The following is a 22,305-nucleotide window of genomic DNA, read 5'->3' on the forward strand; positions in this document are numbered from 1 at the left end:
CATCAAGTTGTTTCCAGTGTGCAGAAGCCCTGCAATAGCTCCCTGGAGAGCTATTCTACCGAGTAGTGGAAGACTGCAGTAAATGTTATATATTTGCCTCTGACAGTACTGAATTTCCTCTGTCTTCATTGTGATATTTGGTTGGGGTGATGCATATTCACACCTCCCCAGTGAGTCCAGACACTTAAGGTAAAACCTACTGCTCTTATTCCCCATTCAATTTCCTACATTTGTCTATCAATAAGTGTCCTTGTGAAGTTTAATATTCTTACCATATTAATTTGTTCACCTGTATTAGCTATATTTAATATTTGACTCACCATGAAACATGAAACCAATCTAATTAGTTCCACCTTTGTTCCTAGCCAGGTTATTAGCAATTAATTATTAGGATAAAGTAGCTTTCATAAACAGTATTTAGCCATCCACAAGCAAAGACTGCATTGCTAGATCTGCTAATAGCTTTACAAATGAACTGGGGTAAACTCTTGCCCCATTCCCTCATCAGGAAAGAAAAAGATTTAAGATGAAGTCCTTCAGAGACTCTTCTGAACTTTGGGGAAATAAAACCCTATGCATTTTTAATATCCATATTGCAATTGTGCCCCAGTAGAATAACTGGGTGGGATTCACCTCACTTGACATTGGCTGAAGAAGAACTAAGCATCAACCCTGAGACAGATGGTTAATCATTAAAACTATCTCTCTCTACAGAGAATGATAACCTTCCACAAGTAATTCCACTATCTATCTTAAAATAGTATCATTGGCAGAAATGAAAGGCCATTGGGAGGCACTTGTTTTTCTCCATTGACTGCAGAGAGAGCCTCTATAGCTAAGCACCTGAATTATCTTCAAATTTTTGTTTCATGTAAATAAATATTTTTGTCAGTCCATGTTATGTATATTCATGTTAATATTCTTTGCTATTTAGCTTGTCTTACGTAACAGAGTCAGTCATGATAGTAGGACTAAAACAATGTCAGAGTTAACACCCTTAAAAAATTATTCTGGTCTAATCTGATTTTATTTCTTTTTTTTTTTTTTAAGAACATGTTCTGTTTGTAAACGTATGACTTGTTCTCTAAAAGACTCCTTTTTTCTAGAATAAAACAAAATAAAAGGGTATTGATCTACTTTTGCACTTTCTAAGGCCTGTCTACCTCACAAAAACAAATTGTTTGGGAAAAAGAAGTGACTTCTATTTTGTAGTTTGGCAAATATCTATTAACATCTTAATTTCATAAAACTGCAGTCTGGCCTCCAATTGACCATGCAATTTGTAAACTCAGATGAAGAGTTAGGTAACCAGATCAGCTACCACTCAAGAGAGAAAAAGCAGTCATCTGACCAATCTCTTAAATTCAACAATAGATAAATCATAGAACTATAGTTTTTGGATGTGGCTTTAAAATGAAACGCAGAGGGTGGGAGGGGGTTGCTTTGCCACTACATTAGCTACATTCCAGGCACTCTTTGGTTTGGACAACTTTGCCATTTCCTTGAATTTACAATAACCAATCTAACAAGCCTAGTTCTCATATCCTTAGAAAAACATCATATTGGGAAGTTCATTTTCTCAGATAGTTTAATTCAGCTCCCATTAGTCAATGAAATTACTTTGTTGGCTTAAATGAAATTTGAGTTATGTACTATATACAGAACATCTGTACAGAATTGCTCAAAAATGCATTTAATCTAACGTATCATTTCTGGCAAGAATAAATAAATTGTTTTTAAGGAGAAGACTAGGAAACCAGACAAATACAGAATGATACTTTAACATGTACCTTTGCTACTACCAGCAATTTGCATTTGCGAGATTTTGTGAGCTGTATGTTGTAATCACATCACTGTGTTTAATAGCTTTTGAAGGATCTTTCACTGAAAGTTTTCAATCTACCTTTGAATCCACTTATATTTTTGACATTCACCATGAGTTCCACAACTCAATTACACTTTATTTGAAAAAGTACTTTCTTTTATTTATTTTAAATCTCCTAATGATAATCTCATTTGGTTCTTCCTAGTGCTGAAAAATAATGGATAATCAGTCCATGTTCAGTATCTCCATGCAATTTGTGATTTTATAGACATAAATCATATTCTGCTTCTAACAATATTCCTTTTAAATCTGGAAAGTTCTAGTTTACGTAACTACCCCTCCTAGGGAGGTCATTGACCAACCTTATTGTTCTTCTTTGAAGAATGTTTAATACTACTTTGTCTCTTTTGAAGTAACATAAGCAGAACTATCTGTAGAATTCAAGATGTAGGCATGCCAGGAATGCACACAGTAACATAATGATGTTTCATCTCTTATTGCCCTTTTCTACCATTTCTGCGTTATTTTAACTACCCTGAGCACTAAGCTGACATTTTGCATAGGGCTATTTGCATTCATTTCTTCTGATGAGTGAAAGCTGATTTTCATTACTATGTTTGAGTGTGCATGTATACTTAAGGTTGTTACTGCCAACACACACTAGTTTGACTTTTTGACAAAGTTTTGTCTGCCATATCATTTTCCTGTCATTCAGTAACATGAGATTCCTTCTGTAATTCTTCTCAATCAGTTTTTGTTTGGAATAACATGAAAATTTTCTCATACCAACGGTATTAGTATTCAATCTCACTATTCATCTCAGTTTCCAGGTCAGTTTTGTCTATGTGAGATAACACATTACAGCAGAGACTTTTTCTTTGTATTCTCAGTTAGCAAATCAATGCAATGTTTCCTAAAAGAAAAATAAACTGCCGTAGTGTAATTTACCATAAATCTAACAATATGTGTAATCAGAAAGATTACATAACTAATGACTTGAGATTTTTCAGGCAGAATCAAAGGCGTATACCAATTACATAGCCAAAAGAGGATTCAAGGGAAAATCTATTTAGAAGTCATGCTACAGTTGACTGGAAAATGAAATACATATTCAATATTTTCTTTGGCCTCTATTTTTGTTTATGTAGGCTATAAAAAATTATGTTCACATAACAGCTACAAGTACAGATATTGGCAAAAGTATGTTTCAGGTCAGTTTTTCACTCGTGATCGTCTGTTGAAATGTTTACAGTCTTGAAATACATACAGTGTCCAATTAATCTTTCAATTTACTTCACAAAGACTTGAACATCAGCTTGAGACTTGAAACTATAATTATTCAATTAAATAGTGCACTTAATTATTTTTAGACGTGCTATACCTTTGAACAATGCTCATTTCTTTTTGTCTCTTGTTTTGTGTGACAGTAACACTATCAAAGCTTATGCAGAAACAGTTTGAGTATTAAAAAGCAAAGTTTGAGTTCTTAAACAACAAAAAAGCAGTGTTATTTTATTATTTTATTTTATTTATTTTATTTTATTTTATTTCTATGATAGATATAGTTGTTGCAGGAATTATGAATTTAAAAGAATTACGTGGACACCTTGTCACCAGGAATATCTGCCCTGAAACACACAACATAATGTCTGCCCTATGAAATTATCTTCTTATCACCTATTGTAAAACAAATATTCACACATGGCAGTTCACACAAACATTATGTATTACAAGCAGTGTAATTGGCAGAACTTATTAAAAGTCACCCACATACTTATAGGCGCACCAATAATCTTAATATCTGCAGGATTTACATGTTGCCCATTATTCTATAAGTACTATATTTTTTAGTTCAGTTATGCTTATCCTTAGTCCTTAATGTTACACCAGATACAGTCACTGGAACCTGCTGAGTCAAGTAGAAAAAGGTCTGTGTTTGTTCCTTTTAGGTCAGAATATCCAACAAAGTTCTGCATACCAAAGAAACTCGGAAGTGAGCTTGGAGGAATGGTTATCACAGTTATTATTGCATATCCTCACTGTATATCACTAAATTATATATGACATCATATGAAATACGTGTGACCCTACCCACCCCTCTCCATCACAAAGCCTTTCCTACAGAAAACCTCCAGTTTCTGAGATGTTTTAATTGATGCCAAAGTATTGGTGCAGAAGCAGAGGGACCGTGGACATCCTGGTACTGGAGCAAGGATGAATATTCAAGCTATATATTATCCAGGGGAAAACTGACTTTAATTATATTCTATGCCTATTCTTTGTAGTTATCATGTGTACTAAATACAGTCAAATATAAGGTTATAGCTCATTAGTGATTAAATCTGTTCATTAGAAAGAACAAGAATTTTGATGTAGTTCTTGTGCTGAAGTTTTAGTGTGCTGCTCCACCTGTTTGTGGAAATGCATCCTCTGAAAAGAGTCCCTGTGTGAATTCCACCTCTTCAATCCTTCCTTTTTCCTGATACTCCCTCTCTCTACCCCTTTCCTGTTTAAACAAATGCCTCTCCTGTGACAGATCTACAACTGCTCATATGCATTGGCATACAACAGTATTAGTTTCAGATCAAAACTTGGATTACAAAAGTATATTTTCCTACAAGGTACATGTACAGCCTGTAGTGTAGGCAAAAGAATTTTTCTGCATCTATAGAACTACCTAAATAGTTCTTAATACAAACCCCATGGAAGTTCAAACAGTCATCTAGGTATATAAAGGAAAATGGCATATGTCAGTACAAGAAATAGTAGTCAAGGGAGGTCAGGTGAGGCTGAATCTTGCTGCATGTGAAGGATGTCTCCATGATGCAAGACAAATTATAGAGCTGAATCTCCTGAGTTAAGGAGTTGTGGAATAAACAGTAGGAAAACTCAGTTCTGGGGCTTTCTAAAATATTTTAAAACACTGGATAAAGCTTTAGATACGAATATGAAATCATCAAGGGTTTTAAATAGAAAAAGTGAGATGTGAAGTAGCAGAAGTAGATCTAGCACACAACATACATTACTCGGTGAAAAAGCACAGATATATTAGGTGCATCCCTACAGGAAGCTGTGACAACAACAAGCCCCTTGAAGTTAAAATGCTATCTAACAAGCTTTAATAAAAAGCCATGTGGACCTTTTGGATGCTCTCTTCCATCATTGCTGTGATTAACATCATCTGTTCTTTTTGGCAAGCAAATAAATAGATAACTAAAACATGCTCAGATGCTCTTGCCTGAAATGTGACAAATATGCTTTGCCAGCAGATGAGAAAACATCTCTCTCCGAAGGATGGACTAACCTCAAAAAGTTGTGAGGCTTTTTTTAGTTTACGTATGCATGTGAAATTTGGGAGTATAAAAAATGATATATATATGAGTATGTCTCCTGAGCAAGAACTGATACCATACATGTCAGGCTATGTGAATTAGTAAATGAAATCAACGAAATTTTTCACGTTTTATCCCCCCCCCCACCCTGAGGAAAATGTGTTTTACTTTCATATGCTTCCCATATTTGTCTAGAAGGCTATTAACTCTTGAATCCATTGACCAAACCTGACAGAAGATAGAATACTCAGCAATAGCTATTGCTTATGAAAATAAGCAATGAGGTGGAGAAGACCTTCCCAAGAAGAAAAAAAGCTGAAATACTAGCTTACTCCTTTTAGGCAGCAGAGATTAGGTACTAGGAGAAGTCTGTCAGTTTACATTACTTAGATACATTTAAAGGATCACAATGAATGACATGGTGTGGCCCAAAAGTAGCTTACTGAATTGCAGTTCATCCAGTCTAACCCTTGTTTTTCAACCAGAGAGGATGTCTCACATGCTATAGCCTGCTCTGCCATTTTCTTCCTGAGCTCCTGCCCTGGCTTCCAGTCTCCCTCAGGGTCACTGCTCCCACTGCAAGCCCTAGCAAACATGGTTGCCTCTTTAGTCAAGACCATGCTTTTACTGCATATTTATGGCTTTTCCTATGGCTACATCTCATCTGCTAATACTTCTCTCTCACCTGAATAAGACTTGGTGAGTCTTCAGCTTGCACCTAAAACAACAGTCTTACTTATCCACTTGAAATGCCTTCCAGTGGCTTGTATGCTATGTGACTTCTTTATGATTCCCTCTGACGATATTTTTAGTTGAGCTAATTTATACCTTCCCTACCTCCCGCTGACTTAAGTAGGGGTTTCGTGATGCTGCAGATGCTGATTCCTCTCTGGTAATTGTCATGGCTTTGGCTTGGATAGAGTTAGTTTTCTTCATAGAGGCTTGTATGATGATGTGTTTTGGATTTGTGATGAAAATTGTGCTGATACACAGGGATGTTTCAGTTGCTGCAGAGCAGTGCTCGCACAGAGCCAAGGCCTCTCCTGCTCCTGGTGCTGCCCGGCCAGCGAGGAGGCTGGGGGTGCCCCAGGAGCTGGGAGGGGACACGGCCAGGACAGCTGGCCCAGGCTCCCCAAAAGGATGTCGCACACCATGTGGCACCATGCTCAGCAAGAGCAGCTGGGGGAAAGGAGAAGGAAGGGGGAACGCAATCTCAGACTTCAGTGGGCACTGTGTATTCCATCACGCAGCAAGACTTACCCTTTGGAGAGTGATTTCTAGAGCACATTCTCTGTTGCTAATGAAATAGTCAATCATGTAATCAGTTCTATCAACCTGAGGGTGTAGCCATGTTGCGGGTAATTGCCATAGAAAAGAGATATGTGTCTTGAAATATCTGTCACTGAATGTTACGCAAGAACAAATGTATAGCTGTAAGATGACTGACTAACTTAGAAACTATTAATGGTGAAGGGACAACAGTTTCTTCTAATGACAGGTATGTATGGGTGCTGCCCAATACAATGGAGCATATTAACAACATAATTAACAGAAAACACTGCTTTCACAGATATTTTTACAGATCCTTTCACGGCAAACCTTTCAGATATCCCTTCAGATAACCTTCACTCTTTTAGAATGCTTTTCCTTGGAAGTAAATATTAAGATTATTTTCTGTCTCTGAGAGTGCATACTGAGGGAAATGATTTTGCTAAGATACGAAGTCAGGCAAATACTCCAGTGCAGATAGAATGTGTTGGAGCAAAAGAAGGGGATTTCCCTCCGTAATGAGGGAAGGAACTCAGCTTCCTATATCCTGTTGAAGAGAAGTATTTGTCTTTAACAATTTTACACATTTTTAAACAGAAATTTTAAATACTTCCTTGTGTTTTCCCAATTTTTTAGACCTTAATACAAGAAAATCAATTCATGGTTCAGAGGTTGGTGTGGTCTACATATCTGGAGTTCTCCCCAGGATATCTGAAATCATTCTGAAACCTACTGAGTGGTTTGCAAACCTCTAATGATTTTCACTTTCGAGAAGCAAGTAATCACTACCACTTCAATAAACTTGATAAATTGCATAGATTTAGAACAAAGACAAGTTCTACTAGCAAAAGAAGCAATTCTTTAATGTTGTTTTGAATGTATCAGGAAAAGTCAACAATGAGACAATGCTGCCTTTTTCCCTGCCCCTTTGCAGCTTCAAGTCACCTTGCACAAGTCTGATAGCAGACTGCATGAAATAACTCCTAGTCATATACTACACTCTGAAAATGGTAACACAATCAATTTTCATTTTATGAGCATCCTAGCACTCAATTCAGGTCCTATCCTTTCCATCTGTGCATACTTATTTCTTTCATACTCTTTCTTTTACTCTCCTTTCTGGCTTCTACAATTGTGCCCCTTTCTCTGTCCTCTCCATCATAACTTCCTTGTGATTCTTTCCTTCTTTCTTTTTTTTTTTTTTCTCTCTTTTAATTTTAAAGAGTCATTCTTCAATATTGGTTCTCTTCTTATTTTCTGAAACAGATGAATTATTGACTATGAATTTTCCATGCCCAAGATGCAGCCTGAAAAAGCCACCACACATGGAAAATTCAAGCCTATATCTTCAAAATCTTGGAAAGTTTGAAATCACGAAATGCACAATCTAGTGCTAACAAATATCAAGATTTTTTTTTACTAGGGTCAGCCAAATTGACCTCACCTTTGTTAAATCCCTTCTTGCTCCATAGAACAGGGTAGGTGCCTAAATAAAAGGGTCATGTTCAGGTGCTTGAAATGTATATCGGTTGGACAGAAGACCAAGTAAAACCTATTCATTTCATTGTCTGACTAATGTCATGATTTCATTCAAAATAATGTCAGGCTTGTGATGTTGAATTACTTTTATTCATATTGAGTTCAAAGGGGGATAATGACTCTCAGCCCTTTGCACAAGCAAGAATTAACAAATAAGTTGGCCAGGCAGAGGTAGGACCTACAGGATAAATACCTCTAGACAAGGTGTCCAACTCTTTGGAGCAGGAATGGGTTCCTCAGGGCTGGCAACCTGGAAAACAGCTGTCTTGGAAAGCGGGAAATGTCTTTTTAATCACAAGCTTCAGTGTCAGGCCAGTGATGGGGTTAGGGGAAGTTTTAGGTTTGCATGTTCTCCAGTATCTGAAATTTCAAAAAATTTTTAGTAGTTTAAACCCCAAATGGTCTGTCTTATCACTCATTTGTAGATGGCAATTTGAAACGAAGTTTCATACACTATTTAAAACCTTGTACATTTATTATTTCCTTAAGGCCTTTCTAATTTCAATATGTATTTCTGTCTGCTAGAATTTTCTCAGGGTAGTTGTTTTGAAGATTTAGGTTAAAAATAACAAGTATTTCATACAAATAGTAAACTGTCAGAAATTGGTAGACGAAATTCAGAAGATTCTTAAGTTAAAGCAATGTGGAAGGCTGATGCAGATTTTAATTTCCAAAGACTTCAAAAGTGTATGTCCACATTCTGAGACACTGCAAAGTATTATCATTAAAGGAGTGCCTTGTTAAGTAAGTGTTAATTTTTAAAACTTCCTTACAATGATAAGGCCACATGATAAGACCTTTTAATTTTCACACAAAATGGGTGTATGCAGTGCAAAAGGGGGCTCTTGCACATCTCTGCAGCACCAAGCAATGCAGAGCGGCTGTGACCATGCTGAATGCCTGAAACAGTGCAAGTAACCACAGTTAAAGGTGTTTCTGCCCTGTGGTTTTTCACATCTAAGAGTCTGGTTGGGTATACAGGGAATTGCATGTGGGTTTGTTTGTTTGTTTTTCATGGAAAGTCTCATGTTGTATAAGCAGGACATCATTCACCCCAGTTAACAATAATATAATAGATGAGGAATCTAGAAATATTGCTGTCTCATGTACTTTAAGGTTAAAAAAAAAAAAAAACTTTACGTCTTTACCTTGATACAAGGCAAGTGAAAGACCACTGTTGCCCAACTTTGAAAACAAGAGGTGTGGTCAGCACCCCTGTGGTCTCCACTGCCTCCCAAAAGGCACAGTAAATCAAGAACACTGCAGATGTAAGGAGGAATCACTCATGAAAAGGGGAGCTTCCCAGCATGATTTTCTGCAGCTGCTTACCACGCTGGGGCTCTTCCTTCCTTCAAAGACTTTTTATTTGGTCTATATATAGAAGAAATGCAGATGTCTGTTGTGAGGGGGTGGAAGGCACTGTGGAATAGTTGCTTTCCCAAGCTGAAGATGTTAAGTTGCTTGCAATAATGCACTTGATTCATCCCATACTTAGCAATGAATTGGTGTCTGAGAGCAAAGGAGAGGCTGCGTGCAGCAAGGTCAAAAGCATCTAGTGATTATCAGCCTGACAATATTAAGAAGCAAGTACATCTTATTTTACTCACTTTAGGAAAACCGTTATGGGAAATGTTTATTCAGGACTAAGGGAATTCTAACCACTATTCCATTATCAAATTAGTGTCACGCAATGGGAAGAGGTTGTAAACTGGGGTATGTTCTCCAATGTCATATCTGAATCCTGCTCTCACTACTGTGGCTTATCGGATGAAACAAGCAGTGCCATTCTGTGGATGCCCCCCAGACTTATGCCTATGGATTGAACGAAAAGCAAGGACACAAGAAAGGCATGGCTCTTGGCTTTCTGTAAAACAGTTGTTGGTTTTCATAATTTCTAGCTCTTAGAAGCTTTCTGTCTAGAGGATTGAGTTTGTTTTTTACAGAAACTGCACACTTTTCTCAGCTATTACCAGGGAGGACGTAAAATGGCCTTGAAACAAAGGTTAGTGTTTCATTTCCCACTCACTCTTATCCATATGTACCTGAATGTCTATTTGACTTACGATTAGATATTCTAAGATGCTTTTAAGGGGATACCACCATTGGGAAACTTCCTATACTAACACCCAAGATGACATAAGAGTACACAGCAGACTCTTAGCTCTCCATTCAGCTTAGTTTTATGCAAGGCAACTTGAGCTGAACAGAAATGCTTCACTAGCCTACTGGGAGAATCAGGCCCTTAATATTTTACCTAGAGCTTGTTGGAAATTTTTCATCTGAAAAGATTTTCAATAAAAAAGGGACATTACTGATGAAAATATTTGTGATTATAATCTAAATTATGAACTGCCACTTGAAATAATTATTTGTTTTTGATGGTGTCTGTCCAGCTGGCTAGAGAAAAGTAAGTAACTTCCAAATTTTCTTTCCTTTTTTATTTTTTTTATCAGTTTTGTAGTAGAAAATACTGATGTGGGAAAATGACAACAATGAAGAATAAAGCAGCATTTTTCATAACACTGCTTGTTTAGAAAAATGCTCATTTCTCACTGTTTGAAATTTTAACAGCTCTAATTCTTGTGTATACATGAAAAGAAAAGAAAAATTGTTCCACTAACTTGCTCCCATAAGCAGAAAAGCTTACCCATATGTCTTTCTTGCTCGTGGCTTTTAGCCATTTTCATCATATTTTGCCCATTTTCATTTATTCTCCACCCCTTTCATAGACCAGTGTCATTTGCAGCACACTTGCAGATGCTGTTTATCACCGGTGTCCCCCCGGCTGCTACTCTGCTACCATGACTGCTTAATGCAGCATTCTGGCAGGAGTCCACCCAGAGCCCTCGCCAAGATTTCCCCACTCTCCCTTTTGGTATACAAATGAGTGCAAAATAAACTCAGCAAGAATTTGCATTCAGGCTTACATGACCAGGGAGCTTGGGTGGACTGACCAAACCTAATGTCTAAGTTTTCACTTCTCTTTCAGTCACAGGTTAAAACATTTTCAATTTATATATATATAAGACCTGCATACAGTTAATGAAAGTCATAGGAGCAGTTCAACTGTGCTGTTAGGCTCAGAGCATGAAAGATCATATATCACTGTAACCTACCTAACCTTCCCTGTACTAAATGACAAACTGCTGGAAATAGCCTTTGGGTCAGGTCTCACATTCACTAAAATACTTGTCCTTCAGCTGAGGACTCTGTTGAACTCATATATCATTCAGCATCTTAAATCACAGAGACTTGCATAAATGCTAAATACTAATTAAGATTAAAAAACAGCGAAAGGTAAAGTCCATGAAGCAGGTCATATCAAGGCCTAATTATTTTTAGAATGTATCTTTTTTTGGTGACCTTAAGATATAAGACTGCAATTTGTAGGAGTATATGATGTTGCTACTGTACTTTATTCTGCAACTCAGATCACCTTTACAGCCCATTCAGGCTACACCTTCTGTTCATCCAAAAAACGAATTTAGAGTTGTACACCTCAAGAAACAGCTCATGGCAACATGTCTGCGTTCCTGGGGGCTTGGCAGATGTTGAGAAACTTTTCAAATTTTCCTTAAATTGTTTGATTAATGGCTCCCAACAAGCCGTTCTTCAAAGGTTTTATTTCACACACAGGGCATCATTTGCTGAGAAAATGCTGTTTCTTGAAACGTTTAAAGCATGGATATAAAAATGTATTTTGGAATAAAGTGGGAACTATCAGTGGTGCCTTATGCATTTAGGTGCACAATGAAGTTGGCAATTATTACTTAAGCACCACTCCGTGCATGTTAAATGCTTTCTGAGCAGTGTTTCTGCCCTGAGGAACAAACATGCTGAAGAGACACAAAGCCAGCAGGCAGTGAAAAAGGGAAGACAAGAGAAAATTTATGTATCAAATCAGTCAATTCCCTGCAAGTAGCATGGCAGAAGTGTTTTTTTTTTTTTCTTTTTTTCTTTCCTTCTTTTTTTTCATGTGGCAGAAGGCAGGGAAGTAGCAGATCTGCTCAGGGAGGTCGGACAGTAAATATGGAGGTTTTTAGGTGATGGAGCAGCTGACAAACAGGCTGCTTTGATGTGAATTGAATTGCATCAGGGTTTTCAGAGCTGAATAATATGACTTTGTGTAGGGCACATGGTATAAATAATGAAAAAGAGAAGGAGAGCACGATACTGAGTCATGTTTTGAGATAAAATGTGAGTTACTGGCAGAGAGAAGGCTCTATTCTGAGCACCACTGCAGAGAGGACTCAGACAAAAGAGTGGTGACAAGGAAGGGGAGAAGGAAATGCATTGCGGTGGGTCAAGAGGAATTACATACACATGACAAGCACTTCAGCATTTCAAAATGCACCATTAGAAAAGTGAATATATTTGAAAATAACAATATAAATGAGTTTGTTCTTGTTTTCTGCCCATTTCTAGAAATCAGACACAAAAGGTGGCATGGCACTACTTCAACTTACTGTTTGTTGTACTCCCTTCTATACCCAGGCTTCTGGAAGGTAATTGTTATTCCTAGCCTTGGAGTCTAATTCAGCATCTTCTGATGCAGAGGTGCAATCCCCTCTTGCCCACACACTATTGTGTGTGCAGTGCTGTCGTAGTCCACAGTTGGTTAGTCCCTAGGAAGCTATTACCAGCCAGTGGAATATAGAGAAGGTCCAAACTGTTTTGAATTACACCCCAGATGTGACTAATGGCAGAACACAGTGCAAACTGAGCTTCTGCGAACTGCAGGGCAATGTCATGCAAGGCAAAGAAGGAAAGAGTCACGGCTAATTTTTCCCTTCTATTGTTTAAAATGTCACAATGTATGTGCAGTTTTTAAAATCCCAGTTAAAAATAATTCAGGCAGAATTGTGATTCCTGTGTGTTTGATATGTCTTCTGATCAGTCTTTGTTGGAATTATCTGTACCCCAGAATAATTATCTTTACACATTTCCTTGTATTAGCATTGTAACATAATCACATTTATATAGCTTTCTGTCTGACTTTTTTAATTGGTTCTGTAATAGCCTGAGTGTAAAAACAGCAACCTGAAGTGATTAGTCATTCATTTTCCCTGTCTCTGAGTCAAAAGAAAAAAGATGAGCTAATCAAATCCATACCACCATGCAGTCTTTTCCAGGAGTAGCTATAAGTGACACAAGTTGCTTTTACAGTGCAGAAAATCACTTCAGTTCTTTCCCCAAATGGCTGCAAAAATTCAGTGTGGAGTTCGTGCAATAACTTCCTTGAAACTGCTGTGGGTTTATTTACATCAGAGAGAGAATTCATGTTTTTTTTGTAACACAGAGTCTTATTTAACTGAAAGGAGAACCATATTCCTTTTATGTCCAGCACTATCTTATTGACAGGAGGTTTTTCACTAGATTAATAAATGTTAGAAGGTAAAATATGGTACTAGTCAAACAACATAAATGATAATAATACATAAAGCATTTATAATGTGCAGCTAATTACCCTGGCTTGTATTATGAAGTGAGATGAACCAGCAACATCTTGTGAAGTTAAATACATTATGGCTAAACATCCAGCCATGTATCTTGGGACAGAAAAAGGATACTATATGTAAAATTTATTGTTTTATATTCTTAATTTCATATACAGTTTGTTACATATGTATAATATGTATTTTGAGTATTTTATACACATGACAATATTTCCCCTTTTATATAAATTATGTGCCATTTGAATGTATCATATAAAAACATTATTTAAAGGTATAGATGACCACTATTAGAGGCTAATATTATTGAAGGTATGATGTCAGTATTTAATTTACTAGTGCAGATGTAGCCAGTGCACTCAGTACAAGAGACCTCTTTATGTTAATCATTGTAGATAGCTAGAGAAAGTCCCTAACCTGAACAGTTTAAATCTAATTTGATGAGATGAAGAAAGGAAATATTTTAAGATATGGTACTGAGGCACAGATAGACTTAGTCACTTCCCCAATAAGCTGATAATAGTTAGGTAAAAGGGGAAAATGGACTTGGATGTCCTGATTCTTAACAAAGTATCTTAAATGCAATGACTGTCATTCCCTGCTAATGTCCATTGTATTCTGTTATTCTTCTTTTCATCTTATTTTACACGGTGCTGTACTTTTTTTTTTTTTTTTCAGCCAGATTATATAGTGGTTAAAGATAATATTTGTGCCAAAAGATAAAACTTCCATTAACAAGCTGATGATGTCAGATGCTGTTATCAATTTATTTATTTAAAACTGCAGATCTGTCAACAGAAAACTGCAAGGGAACTTATATTTGCCTGAGTCATCTCCAAAAGATTTAACAACTAAGCCACAGGCATCAAGCTGGACTGATGTCATGCAAATGCTAAAGAGCTGTTGCTCAGCATCTCCATGGCCCCAGTGCTTTGCAGCTTTTTTTTTCATGAGATCCCTCCCAATGGTCGGCTCACCTCCCCTTCCCAGTTGCCCTCTGGGATGTGAACTGGTGAAGTATCCTCTGGTGCTAGAATTGAGGAAGAGGCTTCACTGTATCCTCTTTTGCCCACAACATCACCATGTCAAGCCTTTCACATCCACAGCCTGTTGAATAGCTGCCTTCTGACATTACATTTACTTGGACTCAGTGAGGTCAGACAGAATATCTAGTGAGGCCTCAAAAATCGTGATATTGCTAAAATCTATTTTAAAAGATTGTCTTTCAACATTGAGCTTTACTTCTGGAGAATAATTCAAAAATGTTTGCAACCTATTCTCCACAGCCATTAAATCTGGTTGGTCTGTTACTGATATGTTGAGTGGGTTTATTTTATTCTGTTTCTCCAGTTTAATCACATGCATCTAGGAAATGAGGTTTCATTTTAAATAAAAGCAATAATAATAGATCACTGAATATTATCAGATGTATCATAAAAAGTTGAAAGTGCACTACAGAATGTAAAAACCTCCCTTACTGAAGGCAACAGAAATATCACCCTTGTAAGGGCAACAGGCATGGTTCGAAGGGAGTTGTCACCTTTACTACAGATTTTTTTTTTCTCCTGTAGATTTTATAAAAGAAAGACATTATTTCTGAGCAATGTTTTATCCAAATACCATTAATCTGTTCTATCCATATGGTCACAATATTAACAGATCATAAGGTTTATATGTCCTGTTATCAAAACATCACATTTTCTTCCTTGACTGGACATCTTTTGTCATTTCAGCTAGTAACATTTGGCATGTTTTAAAGCTAGAGACTACAACATGTAAATTTCTCACTGTGATTTAGATGTCCAATTAGTGTAAGCACAAGTCATGTCAGGAACTACAGCAGAAAATAAATACAAGGAGGCAGCAGGAAAAAAAAAAAAAAGTGTACAATAAGTGTGAACTTCAAGACTGAAAGCAGAAAACAGAATACCTACCTTGTCATTGAGTTAACAGAAGCCAAAACTCTACTACATTTTTTTCTAGTAAGATGTACATTTTTAAGATATTTTAAATGACATAAGAGATAAAGAAAATATCACAGCTTGAAATCTTTCAACATGGCTTTAGCAGAGTTAGTCATTTTAAATATAAGAGCCTTTTTCTAGTGTTCCTAGGTACTGCTACATGTTAAAAATATTAATTATCCAAATTAGGTGATAAAATTGCAATGGATCTTGTTATGATATAGGGATGAAGTATCTCCAGAACTCAACAGAAACAGATATAATTTTCTAAGCAAATATTTTAAAATATATACAGATCTTTCCTTACGTATGTCTGTGTATATATGTACGTACATGAAGTCCTTTGTGACCTTCCTACTTTTCATGGAGGAAAAACTCTAGGAATTTGAACCGTTACAAATCCCTAATCTCACTCTCCACTACACTTATATATAAATATATATACATATATTTATTTTTTTTTCTTTCCCTGCTAGGAAACAGTTGTCTTCTGAAAATTACAATCTGTGGACTACATTCTGTACTTGCACACATGGGTTTCTCTATTCTGATTGCCTTGAAGATGGGCTATAAAGGCAAACATCACAGGGGGACTCACTGAGGTGTTGTCTGTAGTGAGACTGGTGTACATCTGTGATCACAGAGAGGGACAGAACCGTAATAAACACACGAAGAGGAACAGTAGAAACTGGATATCTGAATTATCTACAGTAAATTTCCAAATTCTCATTCCAGTTGCAATTTCAAGAGTAGGATGAAACAGAAATGGAAGACACTATTGTAAAGAAACATCATGGTAAGTCTGTTTGAAGGAGTTGTTTTCCCTGCAAGGAGCAAAAGAAAGCAGTATCCTTGTGCGCTGAGGGAAAAGCAAAGTATGAAACTACAGCCCCCCAGGGTGCTGTCAGTGGAGCTCCTTCTGCTGGCCCAAAGTGCACATGCTCTGCTCTTGATAAAAGCTGTAGAGAGCAATGATGCTGCTGTAACAGTGTCAGCAGCTCGGCAGATCTGCAGCTGGTGTGCTCCTGAGTGGCAGCACAAGCTGCCTCCATTTAGCAGCTTCTGCAGCATTTTACCCTAACAGCCCCATTTGCCTCACTCTGTTCCACACATATCTGGTAGTTTTGTAGCTTCACAATAATATTTTGCATATTTTAATACCAATATGAGGGGAATGGCTCCTCATTTACATCTTTCTAACATCTTGTATGTTTTCTACAACCAGGCTATATTAATACAACTCTATAATAATAATAATAATATATTTTTAAAAAATCATAATATTAAACAAATAATCTTCCTTCTTCAGAAATAGGTGGGTAAATCTTCTGTCAAGAACTCTTTAAAACTAAATTGGGCATTTCATCAAAAAGTGATTGTTAGAAGAAAGCCTTCGTGGGAAATATAAAAGTAAACTAAAATGTCACTTTAATCTATTCTTTCTAGACAAGAGCTCAATAATTGAACTAAAAGTATCCCTGCCTTTCACAAACTTATTTCCTGTAGAAACATATTTGATGATTCTCAACTAGTTTGCTTCTAGGTCTGGCAAACACAAGAGATTATTTTTTTTTATTTTGTGGAACTGTAATACTGCAAAACTGCAACCTTTTTTTCTTTGAAGGGATCTGTTTCATGTTTATTTATGCTTATCTGATACATATAAATAACTGATGCCTATTCACCAAGCCACCATCTGTGTACAAGTAGGCAAAAAAAATATGAACCTTTCAATAAATCAATGCCAAAAAATAGTAGTACAAAGTATTGTAGTACTTGGTACTTTTAGTATAATTCCTTCAGGCAAGAAATGAGCAGAGAGGTGGATGGAAATTTCATTTCTTTTTCTCTCGCTCACCTTCTTCACCCCCTAGATTGTCTGATCTCAGTAAAGGACCAAGATCTCAGTGAAGGACTCAGACTGTTTGCTGGATGGTCATTGGAAGGTCTTTAGCATGATATGGTCATGTGAATGTTTATCTTCAGCATATGGTCTTTCTTATCTCAGTGTAGTCCTCTCCTTTCCCACAGCCTGTTTACCCCCAGTATTCCCAGTCCAAGACTAACTTTATTTGGGAAAGAAAAGAAACCTTCTGTCTGGGAAGGAATGTCTGTTTTACAGCATCCCATCCTCATGAGGAAGCCTTGGGGATGAACCCAAAGCCACCAAGAGCAGGCAACACCAGTGGAAGTGAGGGACTGTATGGAGCAGAGCAGTCCTGGGCAGACAAGTACCACAGGCTGCACCTACATCACTAAGTGCCAGGACAGGGGCTCAAGCACTATCCTTCGGTTGTTCACTAATTGCTAGTGTGCTTTCCGACATCCACCTGGGTTCTTGCCAAGTAACACCCTCTAAGCCAGTGCACCAGCACCATTCCAGCTATTCCCAATAAGAAAAAATAGATGAGGTCACCTCTATTTTAAAAGTATTTAGCTGTATGGGTGAAAACTACTTCCAAGACCACAGACTGCTTTATTTATTAGTCCAAATGCAGTGGTGGATGCCACTCGATGGTAATAACATTTTGTGACCTCAGCATCTTTTGGCACCATGTAAATACAGCTCTGTAGAACTACTAGTGTGTGGAATATCTCTCTATAGCTTGAAGGAGTTGTGCATCCAGCCACGTGTGTAGTCATGTGACTGGTATGAATATGCTGGAATAAATACTCGTGTTAAGACATGTAAGCCCACACTCCTTATAGTGGACAATCCATCTCTCTAACCTTATGTCTCTAGAGAACTGTTTAAAAAGTTTTTCATGCAGTATAAAAATTCAATATCGTACTCTCTAATTCTTAGGTCTGCTTGTGGCAGGAAAATTGTTCTCTTAATCTCTCACTCACAGAAGCATAACGAAAATAAAGGCATCGTTATTAGTGCCTGGACTCTGAAGAGATGTCATTATATTTTTGTCACTATTCTACAGAGAGCTCTTAACAACATCAGATTTTTAATTGCTCTGAACGAATGCAGAGTTCAGTTAATTGTGTGTCTTTTTAATATTCCCTTCCTGCATAAAAGTAAGCTAAAATATTACCTTAATATGATCCCCCTAAACAAGTTTCTATTGCTGGGCAGCCATGTCTGCTATCCTTACTTTGCTTTGTAAGTTTTACCCAAGCTAAAAGGACATAGTCATCTCATCAAATGTAGGATATGCAACATTCATCTGTACCTTTGCACCTACTTAGATATTTCTATATCTATTGAAAACACTCGTATAGACCTGCTTCACATCATGTGTCTGGATCAGGGTAATAAAAATAAAAAGATGGGTTCTTGCCTGGGTTGTCCAAAGCAGATGTCTCCTGTCCACCTCTTCCACGCATGAGGCAGCAACATCTCAATGGAGGGCCATGCTGCTGGCAAGTCAAAAAGAGGGATGCTGCTGATGAATATTTCTGTTACTATGCTCCTGTGAGCATGCAGGCCTTGTTGAGCAGCAAAGTATGGCCCTGCAGAGAAGGACTCCGGGGTTCTGGTAGATGAAAAGCTCAACATGAGTTGGCAGTGCGCGCTTGCAGCCCAGAAGGCCAACTGCATCCTGGGCTGCATCAAAAGAAGAATGGCCAGCAGGTGGACGGAGGGAATTGTCCCTCTCTGCTCTGTCCTTGTGAGGCTCCACTTGGAGTACTGCATCCAGGTCTGGGGCCCCCAGCACAAGAAGGATATGGAGTTGTTTGAATGAGTCCAGAGGAAGGCCACAAAGATGATCAAGGGGCTGTAGCATCCTTCCTATGAAGACAGGCTGAGAAAGCTGGGGCTGTTCAGCCTGGAGAAGAGAAGGCTCCAAGATGACCTCATTGTGGCTTTTCAGTATTTAGAGGGGACTTATAAAAGAGATGGAGAGTGACTCTTTGCTCAAAGAGATAATGACAGGATAAAGGGGAATGGTTTTAAACTAACAGAAAGGAGATTTAGATTAGAAATTAAGAGGAAATTCTTCACTCGGAGGGAGGTGAGGCACTGGAACAGGTTACCCAGAGAAGCTGTGGATGCCCCAACACTGGAGGCGTTCAAGAACGGGTTGGATGAGGCCCTGAGCAACCTGATCTAGTGGGTGACTTCCCTGCCTATGTCAGGGGGTTGGAACTAGATGATTTTTGGGATCCCTTCCAGCCTGAGCCATTCTATGATTCTATGGCAGCTTTTCTCATGCTCCACGACTCAATATGTCACACACAGCTTATCGCTAGTTGATACATGTGACCACAGAGCATGGAAGGGGCTGTGGCACAGTGCTGTGAACAGGTGATGTGCCAGCCTGGCTGGAGTGGAACAAGGAGCAGAGTTCAGTGATAGACACCTGATGCTCAGGCCAACACAATTGTCAAATGTCCAAGATTGCCTACGTCTCAAACTCAAATTTAAATCAAAAGCCCTCACAAAAGCCTTCTCTCTCTGAAACTTTCTGATGCCTAACTTTCTATCCTAACCTTCGATGACTAAATTTCTATCCTAACTAGAGCTCATGGCTTTGCACAAAATAAACCTGTTTGTAACACCAAAGTTAGTCAACTGCAAAATTTTGAAAGTTGAGATTTCTTTAATAGTAAACAAAAGAAAAAGAGGATGCTCCCCAAATTCTTTTCCTTTAGCTGTATCTTGACTACCATTGGATTCTGTGGTCTCAGGGCTAGAATTATTTCATTTCTGACCTTTAAAGCCAAACCAGAGAAGTCATCATCAGGACTTTGTCTTGGGTTTTCTGACATTTCCATAGAGGTCAGAAATGTTCAGCTCTGCAGAGGTTTCTGCTCAGTCCACATTCACATCTGTACAGGGATCAGAATGGTTGAAATAGGCATTATTATTTTATTTTTTGTCAATTGCCTTTCAGTGTTAATGAAGACAACACCTGATCTGATTAATAACCATGGTGTTGCAAGCCCCAGCTGACTCAGGAATAAATAATTAGCCAGTGAAGCTCGTTGTCAAAAGAAATGATTGAGAACATGAACTGAATAGGATTAAATGTTTTTTACATAAGAATTTTAAAGCATGCTAGCCCGAAAGTGTCGTATTGAGCATAAAACAATCAATGACTGAGAGGATTAAGAGCTAACTTACCCGTCAGACAGGTTCTTCTAAAAAAGTACACTTTGTTTTTATTGTCTTGTTTCTTGTTTGTTTTATACCATTCAGTTCCAGGGACAGGGAAAAGAAGTAGAAAGAAAAAATCCAGCAGGCTTTGGACTCCATTGGAAACTGCTGTGAATAGTTTGGCACTGATTCTCTCAGTGTTAGGGGAAATAACAGTCCTGAAAACAAGGGTCTGACCCTGCCTGCCTGGAGGCAGAAAAGCCAGGGTTGAGTCAAGCATGATCTGTGAAGGGACAGTAGCATCAGGCAGCAGGATGTACCCGAGGCAGGTTTTACAGTCTTTAGTCTTTCATTTCAGGAAATGTGATTTGAAAGAATGGGGCAGCCTATAATGGGGTACTGCATTGGAAATTAGCCTAAGTACTACCTTGAGTCTGGTCATTTGCAAATATTTTTTGGGTAGTGGCTTATACTGAATGGCAACTTATTCCGAGAACTATGCCACACACAAAAATCATCTGCCTCTGTGAACAATCATAAGGCATAAAAAAAATGTAATACTTGAATCCTGGAAGTAAATCCTGGAATTGCAACCCCAAGAGAAAATTTTCTTCTGCAGATTGTGTGCCAGGCCTTTTCTGAATGATTATCACAGATGGTGAAAAATTCCCATGGCCTTATCCTCATGTTCTTTTCATTCCAAATGCAGTCCTCTGTGAAATACCAGCCTGACTGCATATGTTTGAACTCTGACTGTCCACTTAAACGTATGTTGCACTTCAGTGGTATGGTCTCCAGAAGAGAATGTTAGGCTCTGTTTCAGATTTAGAGCAATTTATCACCCCAATGCCATTGAAACTTTGCCTAGTATTACCTCTGTTAGATTACACTTCTGAATTAGGATAGACAGAGTTGAAATAGTCCATCATGTTGAGCTTTAATGCAATAGACCTGGAAGCTTCCAGAAGACAGCTCCAGTCTCTCCCTGTCCTCCATACACAGCTCCATGTGCCCATCACCTCCTTCAGCTCTCCCCTGAGCAATTAGCTTCTGTCCTGGGAAAAGGTTTTCAATGCTAGTCTACTTCTCAGTAATTAAGGAGAAAAATTTAATTTAAATTTAACTGACAAGAAAGCCAAATTTAAATTTACTTTGGTGATCTTGTATCTTACAATTTCTTCTATCAACAGATATATAATGCTCATTTGATATTTTATATAACATGTATTCAGAAAGAATTTTGAAAGTACATAACACCAGAGATGTATAAAAGCAACCACATGAGCTGTAAGTGTTCTTATAATAGACGTGAAATTTTATTTCTGCTATAAATTTGGCATAAGAGTGCTTCTCATACTTTGTGTCTAAGTAGTCGGTGAATTTCAGAAGGTGTGGGGAAGAAGCTGAGCAAAGGCATTGCAATCGTTGTGGTGTGCCCACTGTTTGTCACCTGATAAGGAAAGAACTGGGCTGCTGAGCAGTGCTCGGGTCCCAACCTCCCACTGCTGCTGCCCTGTAGCACAGCGCTGATCGCTGTATTGTGCACTGTCTGCATTTCTAACTGTTGTGTGATAGCCAATCCCACTAAATATGGGTAATTTGCCTCAACCTCTCTTGGTGAAACAGTGTAAAACAGCTGGAGTGTGCTTATGGACTTGACATTTAATGGGCTTTCTGGTGAGTAGCAGTACAAGCCTTATGTGTCTGGTACTAGTACATGGTGTACAAGTCATATCGAAACAGATCTGTTCCACAGGAAATGTGCCTTTATGCTTTCTAATTAAGCAATTAATATGAGTTTTTCCTACTATTTTGTAAATGTCAAAGGACAAAGTTGAGAACAAGTGCATGTTGTTGTTTGTATTAAGAACTG

The 22,305-nt window shown here is 37.9% G+C and overlaps 1 protein-coding gene across 5 annotated transcripts in view; it reads left to right on the top strand.

Annotated features, from left to right (window-relative positions):
- HS3ST5 (heparan sulfate-glucosamine 3-sulfotransferase 5) overlaps positions 1–22,305 on the top strand; it is a 206,373-nt gene that overhangs the window by 150,696 nt on the left and 33,372 nt on the right. Inside the window, exon 1 of one of the 5 annotated variants that reach the window (XM_066994405.1) lies at positions 21,936–22,109. The exons of the other annotated variants lie outside the window; for them this stretch is intronic. The gene's annotated coding sequence lies outside the window, so the exon portion shown is untranslated. Of the gene's footprint in view, positions 1–21,935; positions 22,110–22,305 lie in introns of those variants that run through there. 5 annotated transcript variants of the gene reach the window in all.

Source organism: Anser cygnoides, chromosome 3, assembly GCF_040182565.1.
Source record: "Anser cygnoides isolate HZ-2024a breed goose chromosome 3, Taihu_goose_T2T_genome, whole genome shotgun sequence".
Classification (NCBI taxonomy): Eukaryota; Metazoa; Chordata; class Aves; order Anseriformes; family Anatidae; genus Anser; species Anser cygnoides.